The following is a 17,228-nucleotide window of genomic DNA, read 5'->3' as shown; positions in this document are numbered from 1 at the left end:
TGGGATCAAACACAGGCCCGCGGATTTGTTAATGAACTGTCCTTCCCATTAATGTTGTCTGTACTTACTCTACAATGTTCAGCTTGGACATGTGATATTAGGTGAAGTGTTCATTTATGTTATCTCCTAGCTGCCCATCTGGAACTCACGCACAGGGTGGGTCAGCTAGCATTATGTTAGTAAGGTCACACTCCAGCTATCCATGCGTACCTCACTTTCCCATAGCTCGAGCGATGCAGCAGGCTTTGCTAACTGTCGTAAGGATGATGAGAAATGGCTTTTCATTGACAACATTAATGATAATCTCTAAAACCTTGTAGAGAGATTCTCCACCCTCATGCATTTTAGGTAAAAGAATCTAGAGCGTCTGGCAGTCTAAGTGTTGGTGCTCTAGACTAAACTCTAAATGGTCGCGTGTCCAGCCATGTAGGGGACTGCCGGTTGCCTGATACCAATCATCAGAGAAAGCAACAAAATCCTGCCTCTAGATCACTGATCTCAAAGTGCGGTGCACACTCTGGGGCAGGGTCCAGCAACCTGTGCTTTAGCAAGCCCTCTAGGAGATTCTCATGCCTGCTCAAGTTTGAGACCGACTGATCTGGAATGTTCCCCCGCCTTCTTCCTGTGAACCTTCCATTTAGGGAGCAGCCGCCGTACCTAAGTGGGCAGAGGCTGGGGCGTCATGAGCTTCCAGAGCAGGCTGCATGGACTGTCTTATGCTCACCTGCAGATGAATGCTTATTCAATGAATCTGCCTGTGTCTTTGGTCTCTTGGTCTGAGACTTATTTTTATGATACCCTGAAAGTGAGGCTGTAGGAGAGTAGTTAATCCACGTTCACTTCAAGCGTGTCCGTGGCTACTATTGTCTTCTAAAAGACTTGAGCGTTCTGGGAGAATAAATCAGCACAGATCAGTTTGCCATTCTGTTGTCCATCCGTGACATAAGTGACACATTGACACTTTAGCAAAATTAGACAATACAGATAAGTAAGAGGGGAAAAAAAAATCTAAAAATCCATTAACCTTTGGTGTACCTGTTCTACTCCTAAATCTATCCGGGTGTGCATGTAAACTTCTCCATACACACATACCCATTTAAAAAGATGTATGTATTTATACCCTAGTTCTGGGTATTTATTATTATTTTACGTGGAATGAACATTCTCCTACCTGCGTGCCACAATTTAACAGCTGTGTGACCATTGGCAATGTCTTAGCTTAGGTTCCTCCAAAAGGCAGGACCTGAGACTTATTTTATATGCAGATTATTTATTTTGGAAAACAATTCCGGGAAATAGGAGTTGGGGCCTGGGATGAGTAAATTGAGGGAAGGAAAAAAAGCCAATTAAGGGTGGGCACTAAATTCATGATTGCTGTGGGCAATTGAAGCTTAATCCCACCAGGACGCTCCCAGGAACCAAGCAGAATATGCTTTAAGATTGTAGAACAAAATTTTGTCTACCAGTCCTCAGCCCCCATCAGTCAAGAGTTCCTCTAGAAAGTGTCCTTGTACTCTGAGACCTGTGCAGGTGCCAGATCGGTGCAATGGGCTCCCATGGGTGTCCCACGGAACAGAGATGGAGAAGCCTCAGGGCAGAAGCAAAAGCCAAGGGATCGCTAAGGTGACATGGTCAACTTATTGTTGGGTAGGGTAGAGGCTGCAGCCAGGCCAGATCTAAAAGGTGTGCTGAGAAGATAAAAGACAGGGCATGAAAGATTTTCCAACCTGCAAAGTTGCTTAACTTCCTGTTGCTTCAATTTCCTCATCTGTAAAATGAGGATAATAGCGTCTACCTCCAGGGGTCTTACAAGGATTAAACACAATGATACACACAAAGTTTAGAACAGTAGCGTATGGTGAAACACAGGAATAGTAGCCACCATCATCACCATAATTGTCATTATTATTACTTTTATATATTCACCTGCACCTGTTTCTCATGTAATTACTATGCATAAACTGGATACATGAGATAGAGCATAAGAAAAGGTCACCAGGGAACTTGTTCATAAAGGGAAGTCTTTCCCTCCTTAAAATCTACATATGGAAAGTCAGCAATTTGTTATTTTTCCTATTTATATGTATTTTAATGTTTATTTGTTTTTGAGAGAGAGACACACACACACACAGCATGAGTGGGGGAGGGCAGAGAGAGAGGGAGACACAGAATCTGAAGCAGGCTCCGGGTTCCAAGCTGTCAGCACACAGCCCAACTCAGGGCTTGAACCCATGAACCATGAGATCATGACCTGAGCTGAAGTCGGATGCTTAACCGACTGAGCCACCCAGGCGTCCCTATTTTTCCTTTTTAAAAATGTTATTTACTTTCCTTTAGTCTTAAATTAATATAAGTGCATTAGAGAAAAAATAGAAAATACAGAAAACACAAAAAAGGAGACATTTCCTCTAATTGTATCACCCAGAGTTAAGGCTTAGCCCTAGTTCAAGATCAAAAGATGAGGTTCTCTGTCAACCTTCAATTCTAGATTTATCAACAACCATCTATAGTATGAATTGAGAATACTATTTTGATATGAACACAGGTAAAAATAGGTTCTGGAGTAGAAAGCAAAATTACTTTTGCCATAATAAACAAACTGCTAGACACTTCATACCTGGGTGCATGCCCCCGTGGGGCTCTTATAAATTGGGGATCTTTAGGAAGAGGTTTGAGATCGCTTTCCTGGAAATGTGCTCCCCGAAGGCTTGGGGATTCCTTCCAGGGTAGTGAATGCAACTTCTGACAAAAATTTTCTTCACAATGCATAGAACATTCTGGATAGAATTTCAGACCCTGGAAGGACTTGAGGAGACCATTTAAATCAAACCCTATTTTACAGATGAGGTAATCAAGGCCAGAGTGTTTAAGTGACTTATCCAAAGTCACCCAGGTGGGCAATGGCAGAGCCTTGTCCTCTCAGCTCCTGGCCCTTGCACATCCTGCTGCACCGCATTGTCTCTCACATTTCCCTGTCAATACTGGTTGCTACCCACACATTGCCCTTCCTCCCTACATCCCTGTCTCCCTAATAAATAATGGATGCGTAATGCTAAACTACTCCCAGGTGGAAGATTAATGGCACTGGGGTGAGCTATGATTTTTCCCACCCCTGAGTTGTGCTATGCATTTTCAGTCATATTGGTAGATCTATTATGTGAATTTATAGTTGTGCCTTAAGTAGGGCAAAAATACACTTCTTAGCAACAACTCTCCACTCTGAGGCTCTCCCAGGAGCCCTGGGCGGGGCTGTGCTGGCTTGGCGGGTTGGTTCTCTTGAGTAATACTGTTGGGGAGAGATAACCTTGGCTGAGGAAGTGGAGACACTTTCTCCAGGCTCCCACTGCATCCACCCCACAGTACCGCAACAGAAGTCAGCCTCTGCTTCCCACCCCAGGGTTTGCATTTCATATGGGACAGGGCTTCCCTTTAACGGGAGGGCCTACAGCTATAACCCAAGTAACTTCGATACGTTTGTTCCAGCCTCCTATTTTCCCACTCTTCTCACTTGGTTTTTCAGTCTCTTGACATCTACCAATGGAAACAAGACAAACTCTCATTATACCCTGGGATGCCCCCTCATCACACTTGTATTTGCTTATTTAATGTCTGTCTTGTCCAAGTCTGGACACTCCCCGAGCCCACTCACCTCTGTCTCTTAGGAGCTTAGCATCAGATACTTGGAATACCCAAAAAAGCTTTGTGAAATTAAACCAATATGAAATCCTGTCTAACTGCCCATGGGGTATAACTTGAGGTTACGTTAAAGAGCCCACATTCCTAACACATTCATTCGAGTGCTGATGAGCTGTATGACCACAGGCAAGTCACATGAAATCCCTAAGCCTCAGTCTCCTCAACTATAAAATGGGGGAGTTGATCTTTAATCTGTGAAGGACCTTGTGGTTCTCACAGGCCTTGTGGAGGGCCTGGGTTCCTCCTACTGTCATCATTCTGGGGGGAATCCGATGTCTACTCATGAAGGGAATACCCCTCCCAACCTCCTTCCCCACCTTGAAATATGTGAGCAGTGATAAATTTGCTCTTTTACTTAACAGACAATTATTATTTCACCTAGGTCCTGGGTTGAGAGTTGTGGATACAGCAATTAATAAGATAGTGACCTAGCCCTCAAGGAGTTCCCAGTATATAGGAGGAGACAAATAACAAGGACAACGACAACAAAAATAGCAGCTAACAGTTATTCACAGCTTATGTGCCAGACACTGTTTTAAGTGCTTTATATATATTCATTTTTTCTTTCAGTAATCTATGAGGTAGCAACTGTGATTCTCCTTATTTTACAGATGAAGAAATAGATCATTCAATATGTTGCCTATAACAGGCAGATTACCCTCTGTACATATCTAAATAGATCCATTACCTTACCACAGAAATGGGCTCTGACAGAGGGACAAACAGACTTCTGTGACCGGGAAGACAGACTATACAATAATTACCGAGGTAATCTATCTCATAGATAACTAGAAAGATGGAAAACACCAATATATAGATATAAAGCTCTTCTAAGAGTGTCTGGCACATCAGCATTTGATAATTATTAGCTTCTATCATTATTGTTATTTCTTCATCCCATAGATTGGGAGTGCCTACAGGGTTGAGCCCACATCTCATCCTTATGTCCACAGCCTCCATCTCAGGGCCTACTCCAAAGCCGAAACCAGGAATTGCCTTCTGAGTGAAAGAACTTAACATAGCACGTGCTCAAATGTACTTGAGGACCAGTAATGGGCCAGTCTTGTACTGGCTTTTCCAAGCATGTTATCTTACCCATCCCTGAGGACCATATGGTTGTACCTATTTTCCAGATAAGGCATAATCATGTCTACTGGCTTAACTTGTCCCAAGCCATTCTCCCTGACTTGCACATTTCTGAAAATACCTTTTGCTTTTATTTGACAAAAAGGGGGAGACAGGAGCAAAGACAAGCCTCCCAGTGTTGACAGATTCTTGGCTTGGGTACAATGTTGGGAGCTGCATCTGGGACAGATAATATATTTTTAAACCTCTTTAACTTGAAGTTCACCGTACTTGCTTTTCCAACCTCATACTCTTGTGAAGCACTGGGGAACGATTTTTCTTAAAAAAAAACTATTTTTATAAATGAATCAAGATGTACTTCAATAAAAATTCTAAGACATTAATCAGGGAATGTCTGTTCATGACAGGAAATTAGAAAACACAGATAAGCAAGAAGAAGAAAATTAAAATCCACTCTAATCCTACCACCAGAAATAAGTACTGTTAACATTTTGGCCTTTGTGCATGTCCTTCTAGATGCTTCTATGCATATGAAATGGGAGAAAGATTACCAATGCGGGAGCATTGCCAACAACCCTCTCTCCCCAATTCTCACTACCCCATCCTGGGCAAGTAGGAAGAATGCTCAGTTTCTCCCCTCCCCCCTTCCAAGCAGGGCGCAGCATTGGACACACTTTCCAGCTTTCATGATGGAAAATATGAGGTGGAAGAGAAAGAACAGGCAGAAGGGGTGTGGGCTGCAGGATTTTTAAGTGGGATTTTGGAGAGAGGTGCAGAAGCAGCTATGACATGTGACTGGGAGAGGAACTGAGGAAATTTAAAAAGTATTGCTGGGCATGATATAATAGCCTTCATGTATATGAAAAATATGAGTGAAGGAGTAGAAGTATTTAAAAATTACTTTTGTTAACACAGACACTCTCTCAGACTGAGCCATCTGGGTCATGGTTTTATAAACAGAACACACACACACACACACGTATATATACATATATAAGGTTTTTTATAAAATGGGATTATATATAATATTTTAAAACCTTTTTTATACAACAATATTGTGAAATGTCTCTGCCAGTAACTATATGTATTATAGGGAATACCTTTAAATGATGTCATAGCATTCTGCTATATGGAGTTTTCAGGCTATATGCAATAGTCCACTATTTTAGATGGTGTCCTAACATCTTACTATAGAAACAAAGCTGAAATACGTATACTTGTGATTAACACTGTGCATAAACCATGGATTCAGCCCTGGGTTAAACTCCTAGAAGTAGAATTATGGGGTCAGAGCATACATACATATTGAAGATCTTGGATTCTTATGGCATATCATCACTCGGCAGCAAAGACCATAGATATTTAGAAGAAATTAAGGCCATTTCTTCTCCACACCTGAATACATGAACCCCCTAGGCTTGACTCCTGGTGCCTACTGGAGAGAGTGAGAATCTGTGATCCTTTCAGTGTTGTCCTAGGACAGCCCACACAGGGGCTAAGTATCCATGTTACTTCAGCTTCTCTTTGAAATACCGTAGAACAAACTTGAAGGAAATGGCAGCCCTGCTGGGACCCCCGAGTACCTTCTTTCTAGAAAGTATTTCAACATGGGACACAGCTTAGGACACAGCTCAGTCCTACTGCCTGGTCCCAGAGCATATTCTATAGCTCGAAGACTTCATCAAAATTAAAAACTGGTTTTCTATCAGACACCTAATTAAAGGACTAGCCATGGACCAGGAGAAAATATTAGGATTTGTATCCAGAATATACATGGAATTCCTACAAATGAAGAACAAAAGGACAACTCAATTCAGAGATTTGGCAAAAGGCTGGAATAGACATGTCAGTTAAAGAAGATACATAACATGTCCAATAAACACGAGGACATGCTTGACATCATTAGCAATTAGGGAAATTCTATCATTTCACTTTCACTGGATTGGCTAAAATGAAGGAGATTAATAACGACAAATGTTGGTGAGGTTGAGGAGTAAAATTAGAACTGTCACATTGCTGGCAGATAAAATAGTACACGTGCTTTGTAAACATGTTTGTAGTTTCTTAAAAGTTGGACATATACCTTATGATTCAGAAATTCCACTCCTATGTATATTTATCCAAGATAAAGGAAAAGGTTGTCTTGGTCCATTCAGGTTGCCAGAACAAAATACCACAGCCCAGGTAGCTTATAAACAATAGAAATGTATTTCTCACCGTTCTGGAGGCTGGAAGTCGGAGGATGCTACCTTGGCTGGGTGAAGGTCCTCTTCCAGGTCACAGACCCAGAAGGACTCACTATATCCTTACATGGAAGACTCCCCATCACAAGGACTCACTCCTCACATGGAGCAAGGGGTGAGGAAGCTGTCTGGGGTCTCTTTTACAAGGGCACGAATCCCATTCATGAGGACTCCACACTCATGACCTCATCACTTCCCAAAGACCCTGCCTCCTAATACCAACACACTGGAGATCAGGATTGGAACATACAAATTTTGGGGGGATGCAAACATTCAGACCATAGCACATATGTTCGCAAAATATGTACGTGAAAATATTTATGGCAGTGCTTTCTGGTAGCTCCAAACTGGAAACGACCCAAATGTCCAACAACAGAATGACAGACAAACAAGTAGTGGTGTATTTATATGACACAATAGTACTCAGTAATAAAAAAAAAGTAAATAAATGACAGATGCATACCAAAACATAGGTGAATTCTAAGCAAAAGAAGTCAGACACAAACAAGTACATGCTGAATGATGGATGCCATTTATATGAAGTCCAAGAACAGGTAAAACAATGAAGGTAGATATCAGAAATGTGGTTGCCAGAGGGGGGTATGGTGGAGACTGAGTGCCATGAGGAATGGGGTAACTTTCAGGAGGTGATAAAAATGTCCTATATTTTGAGTGGACTGGTGGCTATAAGGGTACACACATGTGTCAATGCTCATCCACTTGTACTAAAGACCTATACATTTTATCATAAAATTTGCCTTAGTTACAACAAAACAAAAAGGCTTGGCCAACATCGCTAATTCTATGGGGATGGTCAGGGAAGGCCTCTCTGAAGAGGTGACATTTTTGAAGACCTGAAGAAGGGGTTAGCCATGGGAAGATCATAGGGGAAGCTTATGAAAAAGTCCTGAGATGGGAAAGAGCTTGTAGTATTTGAGAAAAAGTAAGGTGGACTGCTATGGGCTAAATTGTGAACCCCCCAAATTCATATGCTGAAGTCCTAATCTCAGGACCTGGGAATGAAACTGTATTTGGAGATAGGGCCTTTGCAGAGGTAATTAAGTTAAAATGAGGCCATTGTTCAAAATGCCTGGTGTTCTTATAAAAGAGGATATTTAGACGCAGGCATGTAAAGAGGGAAGACAGTATGAAGACAGGGAAAAGACAACCATCTAGAATCCAAGAAGAGAAGCCTGAAGATCCTTCCCCACACAACCCCCAGAAGGAACCGACCTTGCCAACACCTGGATCTTAGATGTCTAGCCCCCAGAACTGTGAGAAAATACATTGCAGTTGTTTCAAGTCACCAGGTCTGTGGTACTTAGGACTGCCTGAGCTGACCAATACATGGACCATGTGGCTGGAGCCCCAACTGTCAGAGGAGATGGGGCTAGAAAGGCAGGTAGGAGCCAGATCACGTAGAGTCTTGAAGGCCGTGGTAAGAAGGCTGGAGTGTTTTCAAAGGGCAATGGGAAATCTTGAGGAATTTTAAGCAAGGGAGAAGTGTGATTGGAATTTATGGAAGGCAAGTTAGAAGGCTCTTGCAGAATCCAGGTAAGGAGAAATGGCAAGGGCCTGAATTAGGGTGGTCATGTACAAAGAAGATGTGGATGAGCTCGAGAAATGTTTTGAAAGAGAGCTGACAGGACTTTCTGGGATGAGATCTGAGGATGAAATGAAGGAAGGAGTCGAAATTGAGACCTTTTATCAAGAAGGAGTACCCTGTTATATGAGTGTCCTTGATGTTGTCTGAGCTCCCCAAGCATGCATCTTCCTCTGCGCCCTCCCAGTTGCTATTCCTTCTGCCCAAATGCTCTTCCCCAAGGGGCCAACCTGGCTAGCTCCCTCATTTCAGGTCTCTGCTCAGAAGTCACTTCCCCAGACAGCCTCACCCCAGCCAACCTATAAAGAGTGCCTCCTGTTTTCCTCCATTGTGTTGCCCGGCTTTATGTTCCTCTACAGCATTTCTGACGTTGTGCTGAACATCTGTGTGATCAGATGTTTATTACCTGTCCTTCCTACTGGAACAGAAGCTCCGTGAGGGCAGGGACTTTGTGGCGTGTCCTGTTACATCCCGGAATGGCAAATAGTAAGACTTTAATACATACTTGTTGAATGAATAAGTGGAAATTCATCTTAAAAAGAGCCTGGAGGTTCTCTGCTCAAAAGCCTTTACCAGTAAAAGACATTTCCAAGTGTCTAAAATGAATTAGATATAGAGGCCACTTTTAGGCAAATGGGCTTGAGCAATGGAATGTAGAAAGGGCCCACAGCGACCACCTGGCTGACTACAGACAGGCCCATCAGGTGACCTCAAAATATCCATAGATGCTAACTAACCAGCGGGCTACTTACAACGAGGCCCAGCTACCAAAAAAGGGAAAACTCCACAAGTTGCCATACTTGCTCATCTTCCCCCTTTAAAAACAGCTCCCATGGCTGCCTCATGGCAGACAGGCTCTCCTTTGCTGCCCTGCCCACCACTCCCTTGCAGTGTATTCAGTAGACTTCCGTTTCTTTTGCTCTGCCTCAGGTGGATTCTTTCACCACCCACGCCATCAGCTTCTACCGGATCATTGATCATCCCCACACATTTGGGGGCCCCCATCGGATCAAGAGACACGTCATTTAGACACCACATGAGACATCCTTATCCAGAATAGAGTTGAAGAGGAGGGACGAAGGGCTCTTGGGGCCATTTATTCGAGAATTTCTTGAGTTTTGAGCCCCAAAGTGGATAGACGTCTTAGAAGGCCATATTTCCTAGGACACACAAGTATGTGCAACATCGCTTTGCCTCACCCAGGCAAGAATTTGCCCCAAGGCTCTGATTTTCAGCTCAGCGCTAATCACAGCTCTACCCACTAAGGAGAACAGACTGAACAAATTCTGCACCTTCACAGCAAGGTCCCAGAGACCAAGTGGAGGGTTCAGCAGGATCCATTTCTGAGCTAGGTGGCCATGATGACTTGATCTGGCTCCATGTCCGTTTTTTTCTCCACCAAACAGGGTCCCTTGGGCAACACAAAATAGTACTGCTTCTCTCCATCTATTGCCTGCCCTGGCCAGAACGGCCCCACTGCAAGTGCTGCCTGCCACTGAGGAAGCAGACACATATTCACAATGTTGCTTCTAGAAACCAGAGTCCAGGGGTTTTCACTTCACCTTGTGGGGACAAAAGCTAGCAGGGCACAGGTGGAGGCAGCAGCTGCCTCCTGAGCCTGCCTTCTGCTGAAGGTGCAGAATTTGTTCAGTCTGTTCTCCTTACTGGGTGGAGCTGTGATTAGCGCTGAGCTGAAAATCAAAAACTTCTCTGACAATAAAGGGACATTGGTACCTTTCAGAACAGGTAGGAGGGCTCAGATTAAGGGTTTGGTGACTTCTTTTGCCCAATAGGCATGCAAATGGAATTTTTTGTTTGAAAGAGAGAGAGAGAGAGAGAGCATGCGCACAAGCGTGTATGAGTGGGGAAAGGGTAGAGGGGGAGAGAGAGAATCTTAAGCAGGCTCCATACTCAGTGCTGAGCCTCACGTGGGGCTTGATCCCATGACTCTGGAATCATGACCCAAGCTGAAATCAAGAGGCAGATGGGTAGCTCAGTCGGTTAAGTGTTCGACTCTTGATTTTGGCTCAGGTCATGATCTCAATGTTTGCGGAATCAAACCCCACACTGAGCTCTGTGCTGACAGAGTGAAGCCTGCTTGAGATTCTCTGCCCCTCTCTCTCTGCCCCTCCCCTGCTTCTCACTCTCTCTCTAAATAAATAATAAAAAAAATAAACATTAAAAAAAAAAAGAGTTGGATGCTCAACCCACTGAGCCACCCAGGTGCCCTACAAATGGAATTTTTAAAAGTCTCAGCAAAACTGCAAATTTCACTGAAAGTTCCAACCCCCTTAATCACAAGGTTGGCTCTACAGACAACCAGCCCCCATTCTTAGGTGCTTTCCAAGTCGCCTCATTAACATAACAAAAGACACCTTAATCTTCTCATCACTTGGGAAATCCCAAGCGTTTTTGGAGCTCTGTGCCAGGAATAGTGGACGAAAACCAAACATATATTTCTTATCATAAATCACAATATCACAATGTGTGATAAAATTCATAGCAGTCCTGAGATGTCCAAAGTGCTAGAATGGAAAAGACCCAAAACATAGTCTCCCTCTCTCTCTCCTGGACTGTGTTAGCCATAGTTAGAACAGCCAATGTTCATTGTATGTTTTCTATGTGCTTTATCTGCATTAACTCATTTAATTCTTACAACAGCTCTGTAAGGCAGGTGCCATTCGTATCCCCATTTTATAGATGAGAACACTTAAGAATGGCTTCTCTCATGGGAGCTACTTCACTGTGCACTTTTGAGGGGAGCCATCACCTGTTTTTCCTCATCTTCCTAGCGGAGCTGGTGCTGCAGGCAGCGAGGAGACAGTAGATCAGTTTTGAAAGTCCACACCCATGGACATCCCATGACAAAACAGGCGCTCCCACCGCCCACACAGATCTGCTTTCTCCTTTCGGGTCTGTCTTGAAAAAGCCAGACAGGATCCAAAAAAATCCCCCTTTCTCCTTCTCTGCCCCTAAAACACAACTTCTTGCCATAGCTAAGACTTCCTGAGCCCATGAGGAACAGTGGCCATTGGCTTTTCACCGCTCTCATCTTTCTCTTTATGGAGGGCCTACCGAAGAAGAGAAGATTGAGACTAGAGGGACCGGTGATGTGGAGGGTGACACTGGTGTTGCTCCTTAAGAGGCCCAATTACCAATGTTCCTCAAGTAGCAGATACTGCAATGGCCTCAGCACCCATCCACTCCTCTCCCCATGTCTCAGCCAAGTGGTCTGGGGGAGGGGAGGACTAGCCTACCCCAGGTCTTATGGTAAGGTCTGACTGAGTTAAATCAATCAGCGTTAAGTCTCCCATCGATACGGGGGTGGGCACTTGACCTTCAGAGACTCAGTTATAGTAAAACCCACTTTGTTTCATGGCTGGAAAAAAGAAATTCTCTCTTTCAATGGTCAACAGAGTATGTAGCTATGGGGCCAAGGCTGCTGTAGCCACTTTCTAGTAGAGCCAACCTATGGATGAATCCAACACATAAGGAGGACAGCGCAGCATAATGTGAAGAAATACAACTGGAGCCCCAATCAGACCAAGCCTGGATTTATTGTACTCAGTATATTCCTTTCATGATTTAAGGCCATTTGATTCAAGTCGGGTTTTCTGTCATTTTAGCCAAAGCATCCTAACTGATAACCACTATTTACACTGAACTTCAAACAGTAACATACATTCATCTACACTTTTGATAAGCCAGTCGAATCAAATGTTTATATGACTCAGAGTTATAAATCTGCCCCATATTTTCAAGTCTCAGCTCGGGAGTCACCACTTGGGGTTGACACAATTGTTTGTTCATTTGCTCAACAAATAGAGGCACTGCATTTACTATGTGCTCGTTCCTATTCTGAGTGCTGAGGTTTCCAGGATGAATAAAACATGATTCCTGTCCTTGAGGAGTCAAATGGAGGACACAACACAAGTAAATCGACAGACGGAAGACAAGGAATAAGGGCTTTGATGAAGGTGAGTCCCAGGTGCTTCTGGAACACAGAGGACAGACACCTAAGTCAGACGCATAGGTATGGGGTCAAGGAAAAGATTTTGGGGGAGAAAATGTTCTAAGTTCTGCAAGCATTGCCCAAATCACTGGTTCTCAATCCTTAGTGGGTCTGCCCCGAGGGTACAATTTTTTGGAAGCATTTTTGGTTGTCACAACTGGGAGGTGCTATGGTAACTAGTGGGTAGAGACCAGCGATGCCGTTAAACATCCCACAATGCACAGGACAGCCCTCCAGACAAAGAGTTACCCAGTCCCCAAATTCAGTAGGACTGAGACTGTGAAACTTTGGCTGCATGAAGTAGGTGGGAAGAGATGTTTTGAGCAGAGAGATAAACACAGGCAAAGACACAGAGAAGTGAGTCCACATGACAAATGTGGGAAGGGTGTAGAGGGCCCGGAGCTAAGGATGGATTAGGGAGTGGAGAGCATCAGATAGAAGGGCATGCCCAGGGCCAGCCAGAGCAGATGAGTCCCGAGCCAGAAGCTGAGGGTCTAACCTTACCCCTAGAGCTGTGGGAAACTACTAAAGAACTTGAAATAAGGGTGTGTGTTTGGGGCACCCAGGTGGCTCAGTCAGTTAAGCGTCCGACTTTGGCTCAGGCCACGATCTCGAGGTTTGTGGGTTCAAGCCCCACATTGGGCTCTGTGCTGACAGCTCGGAGCCTGGAGCCTGCTTCGGATTCTGTGTCTCCCTCTCTCTCTGCCCCTCCCACGCTTATCCTCTGTCTCTGTCTCTCTCTCAAAAAAATAAACACTAAGAAAAACTTAAAAACAAGTAAGAGCATGCGTTTTAGAAGGACTCTTCTGCCAGCTATTTGGTGGCTTCTGCAGTGGTTGGGTACTGCTGTCTGGGTCTGGATCTGCAGAAGCCGTGGCACAGACAGAAACGGACCTCTTCCCATCCAAAGGCACGGCCACAGCCCTATTGCACGTGCTTCCACCTGTCTGCTCTGCTAGTGTGTAAAAGCACCTGGGGCAAAGGCCCGAGTTAATCCATCTTTCTCTTCTCCAGAGACCCCCACACGGGGAGTATGGTGGAATCACCTGCGGGGCTTACATGCTAATGCCAGCAGAGAAAGTAGAAATCAGAGAACGTTAAAAAAAAAAAATCAGGGGCGCCTGGGTGGCTCAGTCGGTTGAGCGTCCGACTTCAGCTCAGGTCACGATCTCCCGGCCCGTGAGTTCAAGCCCCACGTCGGGCTCTGGGCTGATGGCTCAGAGCCTGGAGCCTGCTTCCGATTCTGTGTCTCCCTCTCTCTCTGCCCCTCCCCCGTTCATGCTCTGTCTCTGTCTCAAAAATAAATAAATGTTAAAAAAAAAAAATTTAAAAAAAATCAAAGAAAGTAAAACCTTTGAAAGGCCCTTTAATTGTCCACGTGGTACAGCACACATGGCCTGTGTATACAATAGTATAGAGTTATGTGTGAAAAGAAATACATAATCTCTAATGTACAAACAGAATATATGCAAAAGCTAATTCAGGGGCAATATTTAAATTTTCCCCTTTGTCTTTCAGGGTCTACATTGTTGAATTCACAACATGCTGCATTCACAACATGGAGTCTGCATTGGGCTCCATGCTGAGTGTGGAGCCTGCTTAAGATTCTCTCTCTCTCTCTCTCTCTCTCTCTCTCTCTCTCTCAATCTCTCCCTCTGCCCCTCTTCCCTGCCCACGCTCTCTTGTGCTCTCTCTCTCTCTGATTAAAAAAAAAGAAAAAGAAAATCAGTCTCCCTGATGTTCAATGCACATATGATGCAATGGTTGACACAGCACTTGGTAAACGTTTGCTAGAAGAACTGAACAGGATTCTCATTAGTCTGCTGGTCTCCAGCTCCTGGCAGGATTTGGGAGCACAGGTGAGCTGAGGAGCACACAGCGCTGGGAGGACCTGGGGTGGAGTGGTTGGTGTCCTATGCTGCTAGGACAGTAGGACTTTTCCTCCAGCTGCTGGGCCAGCGCTCAGCTGTCAACTGGGAACTGCCTTTGCTCTCCCTGGGCATCGGCAGGAATCAGCAAGGCCAATTCTCTCATTAGGAATTATCTTTGGCTAAAGAGAGCTGCCTCACCCATGGACACCCAATGGCTGGTCGGTGCCAGAGTACAAGAGCCCAGATGCTTCATCCGCACTTGGAACAACTCTGCGGGGCCGTGTGAGGTTAGCTGAGGCCTTGTAGCATCTGTACCACAGCCCGACTTTTAACTCTGCCTAATCCTGCTTCATTCCCTTTCCTTACGGGTGTCCATACCTAGAGCACACTGGGGACCCTGGCCTGCCATAAGAGTCTATGAGGTCTCAGAGTCCAGGAGCAGCGGGATGGGCAGGTGGGCATCAGGAGCAGCAGCAGTAGTGTTCGGAGCTCAGGGAATCAGAGACATGAGCAAGCAGATGGCACCTGCGTGCTTACAACAGAGAGGAAGTTGCCTGTCTCCTGCCCAGTGGGAAACTGCCTGCATGGTAGGGAAGTCCTGGGCCTGGAGGGGGGCCTGGCTCCAAGTGAGGTCACAGGGCCATCCTGAAACCTGGCCCAGTCCTTTCCAAAGCTGCCAACGAGAATCTACTTCCTGCTCCCCACTTGCAAAGTGGCCTCCATGTTTGTGGGGTTAGCAAGTATCTGGACAGCCACCAGCCCGGTGAGATCTGGACTACAGCAAAACGCCCCCTTCACCACCAAACACCTCCACTACTTTGCCTTGGGCTCAATCAGGGAGACTGATTTTCTTTTTCTATTTTTTGAATTTGAGAGAGAGAGTGAGCACGAGAGAGCGTGGGCAGGGAAGAGGGGCAGAGGGAGAGATTGAGAGAGAGAGAGAGAGAGAGAAAATCTTAAGCACATTCCACACTCAGCATGGAGCCCAATGCAGGCCTCGATCCCACAACCCTGGGATGGTGACCTGAGCCAAAATCAAGAGTCAGATGCGCAACCAATTGAGCTGCCTAAGCACCCTCTGGGGGACTGGTTTCTTATTATCCTTAGGATCAAAAGCCCCCCGATAAAATATAATATGGCATAAATTAACTTGAGACAATATATCAAGCCAGGCTTATTAACAGCTTAAGCTAGCTGGCAGAGGTAGGAGAAAGAGATTAAAGGCTGATTTGGGAGGACACAGGTAAAACAGTCCCAGCTTGGATGCGAGAGGGTGATGGCGGTGAGGGTGGGGTCGACACGAGAGCACCCAGTTCAGAGCATAACAAACAAAATGCTCAAATCCACCCATTTGCCTCCCGATGAAACCAAGAGTTGGCCACCCCTTAACTGGGAACACGAAGCAGCACTAGTCTCCTTGGTTTCTGACCATCATCCCAAAGCCATAAGATGCTGGCGATGTGCTGGGGAGTGAGGAGGGGAGGCTTCCATTAATAATATAGGATTGACACATTTCCCTAGAAGGCCTCAGACTTGCTACGAGCTGTTACAGGCAGTTGGGGCTTTCCAGATCATATTTCATTCCTCTGCAGATGGAACCCATCAAAACAACCGCTCTGATTCTTTGGCCTCCTTTCTTTCTAGTAACCACCGTTCACCTGACACAAAGGGAGCTGGTTGCCCTGTGAGCTGAGAGACGCCAGCAAATAAAAGCCCTATTACACACGACACAGCACACCCACGCCTTCAGCCAGAGGCTGGGGACTAAGCTCTGGGTGATGCTTTCATCTTCCCCTTGGCCAAACGTGCCTCCACTAGTCTCCCCACCGCTCCCCAAATATTGCTCTGGCTGGTAATTCTCATCACATCTCTCACTTGTGGGGATGGCGGCCAGCATTCCACAACCTCCTTGCCGCGGGTGCTCCTCCAGTGCCAGGCTGACAGGCCCATGCTCGCTTGGGGCCCTCTCCGCGGCGGTGGCTGTGCAGGACACGGGGTTCTGTCAGTGAGGTGCACTGATGTGCAGGCTGGGCCGAGGAAATGAGCCAGAGCCCGTCTTTCTGCTCCCTGGTTGTCCCAGGGCAGACCACCTCCCCACCGTCCTGCTGGGGGCAGAGGCAGCCGGCCCTGGTCAGGGCCAGCCCTGGGGTTCTGTTCTCAGTCTCTCCCAGAACACACTGCCAGCCCTCCAAAGGTTTTGTGAGCGCCTAACTCCGCAGAGTCATTTTTGGCCTATTCCAACGGCTTGATGTTTTCTGTTTTCTGCAGCAGAATCTTGCCTGATATTGTACCTCTTATTATAGATTTACATGTACTTCTCAATTGCAAAGCCATCTGGCTGTCACTAACATTTCCACACATTTCCTTGGAGAACACCCCTGGAATGACTGGTGGCTGTGCCCTGACAGCAGAACCTTCAACACCACCTCTTCTGAGAGGCATCAGTGGACCAGTCATCCTCAACATTTTCAAACCCTTCAGCCACATTTTAGGGTTTACCATGAAGGCTCCCTGAGGACCACCAGGGTGTGGAGCTTGGGCAAGGTGCTGGAGAGAAACCTGAGGAGAAGGAGCCTGTGAAGGTCTCTGCTTCTGAGAGGTGGGCATTCATTTTCAAAGTTATAGTTCAAATGTTCTGTTCCAGAGTCTCCCTCATTGCCAAGGCACATGTATACCTGACCCCATTTCTGTCACATTTTTTAAAACTCCAAACACAA

General features: G+C 45.6%; 1 protein-coding gene across 2 annotated transcripts in view; it reads right to left on the bottom strand.

Annotated features, from left to right (window-relative positions):
* Positions 1–17,228, bottom strand: part of KIAA1549L (KIAA1549 like) — a 276,580-nt gene that overhangs the window by 23,992 nt on the left and 235,360 nt on the right. The window lies entirely within an intron of this gene.

The sequence above is a fragment of the Leopardus geoffroyi genome, chromosome D1, assembly GCF_018350155.1.
Source record: "Leopardus geoffroyi isolate Oge1 chromosome D1, O.geoffroyi_Oge1_pat1.0, whole genome shotgun sequence".
Classification (NCBI taxonomy): domain Eukaryota; kingdom Metazoa; phylum Chordata; class Mammalia; order Carnivora; family Felidae; genus Leopardus; species Leopardus geoffroyi.
The sequence above is the reverse complement of the archived record's forward strand: the minus strand, read 5'-3'. Positions and strand labels throughout refer to the sequence as shown.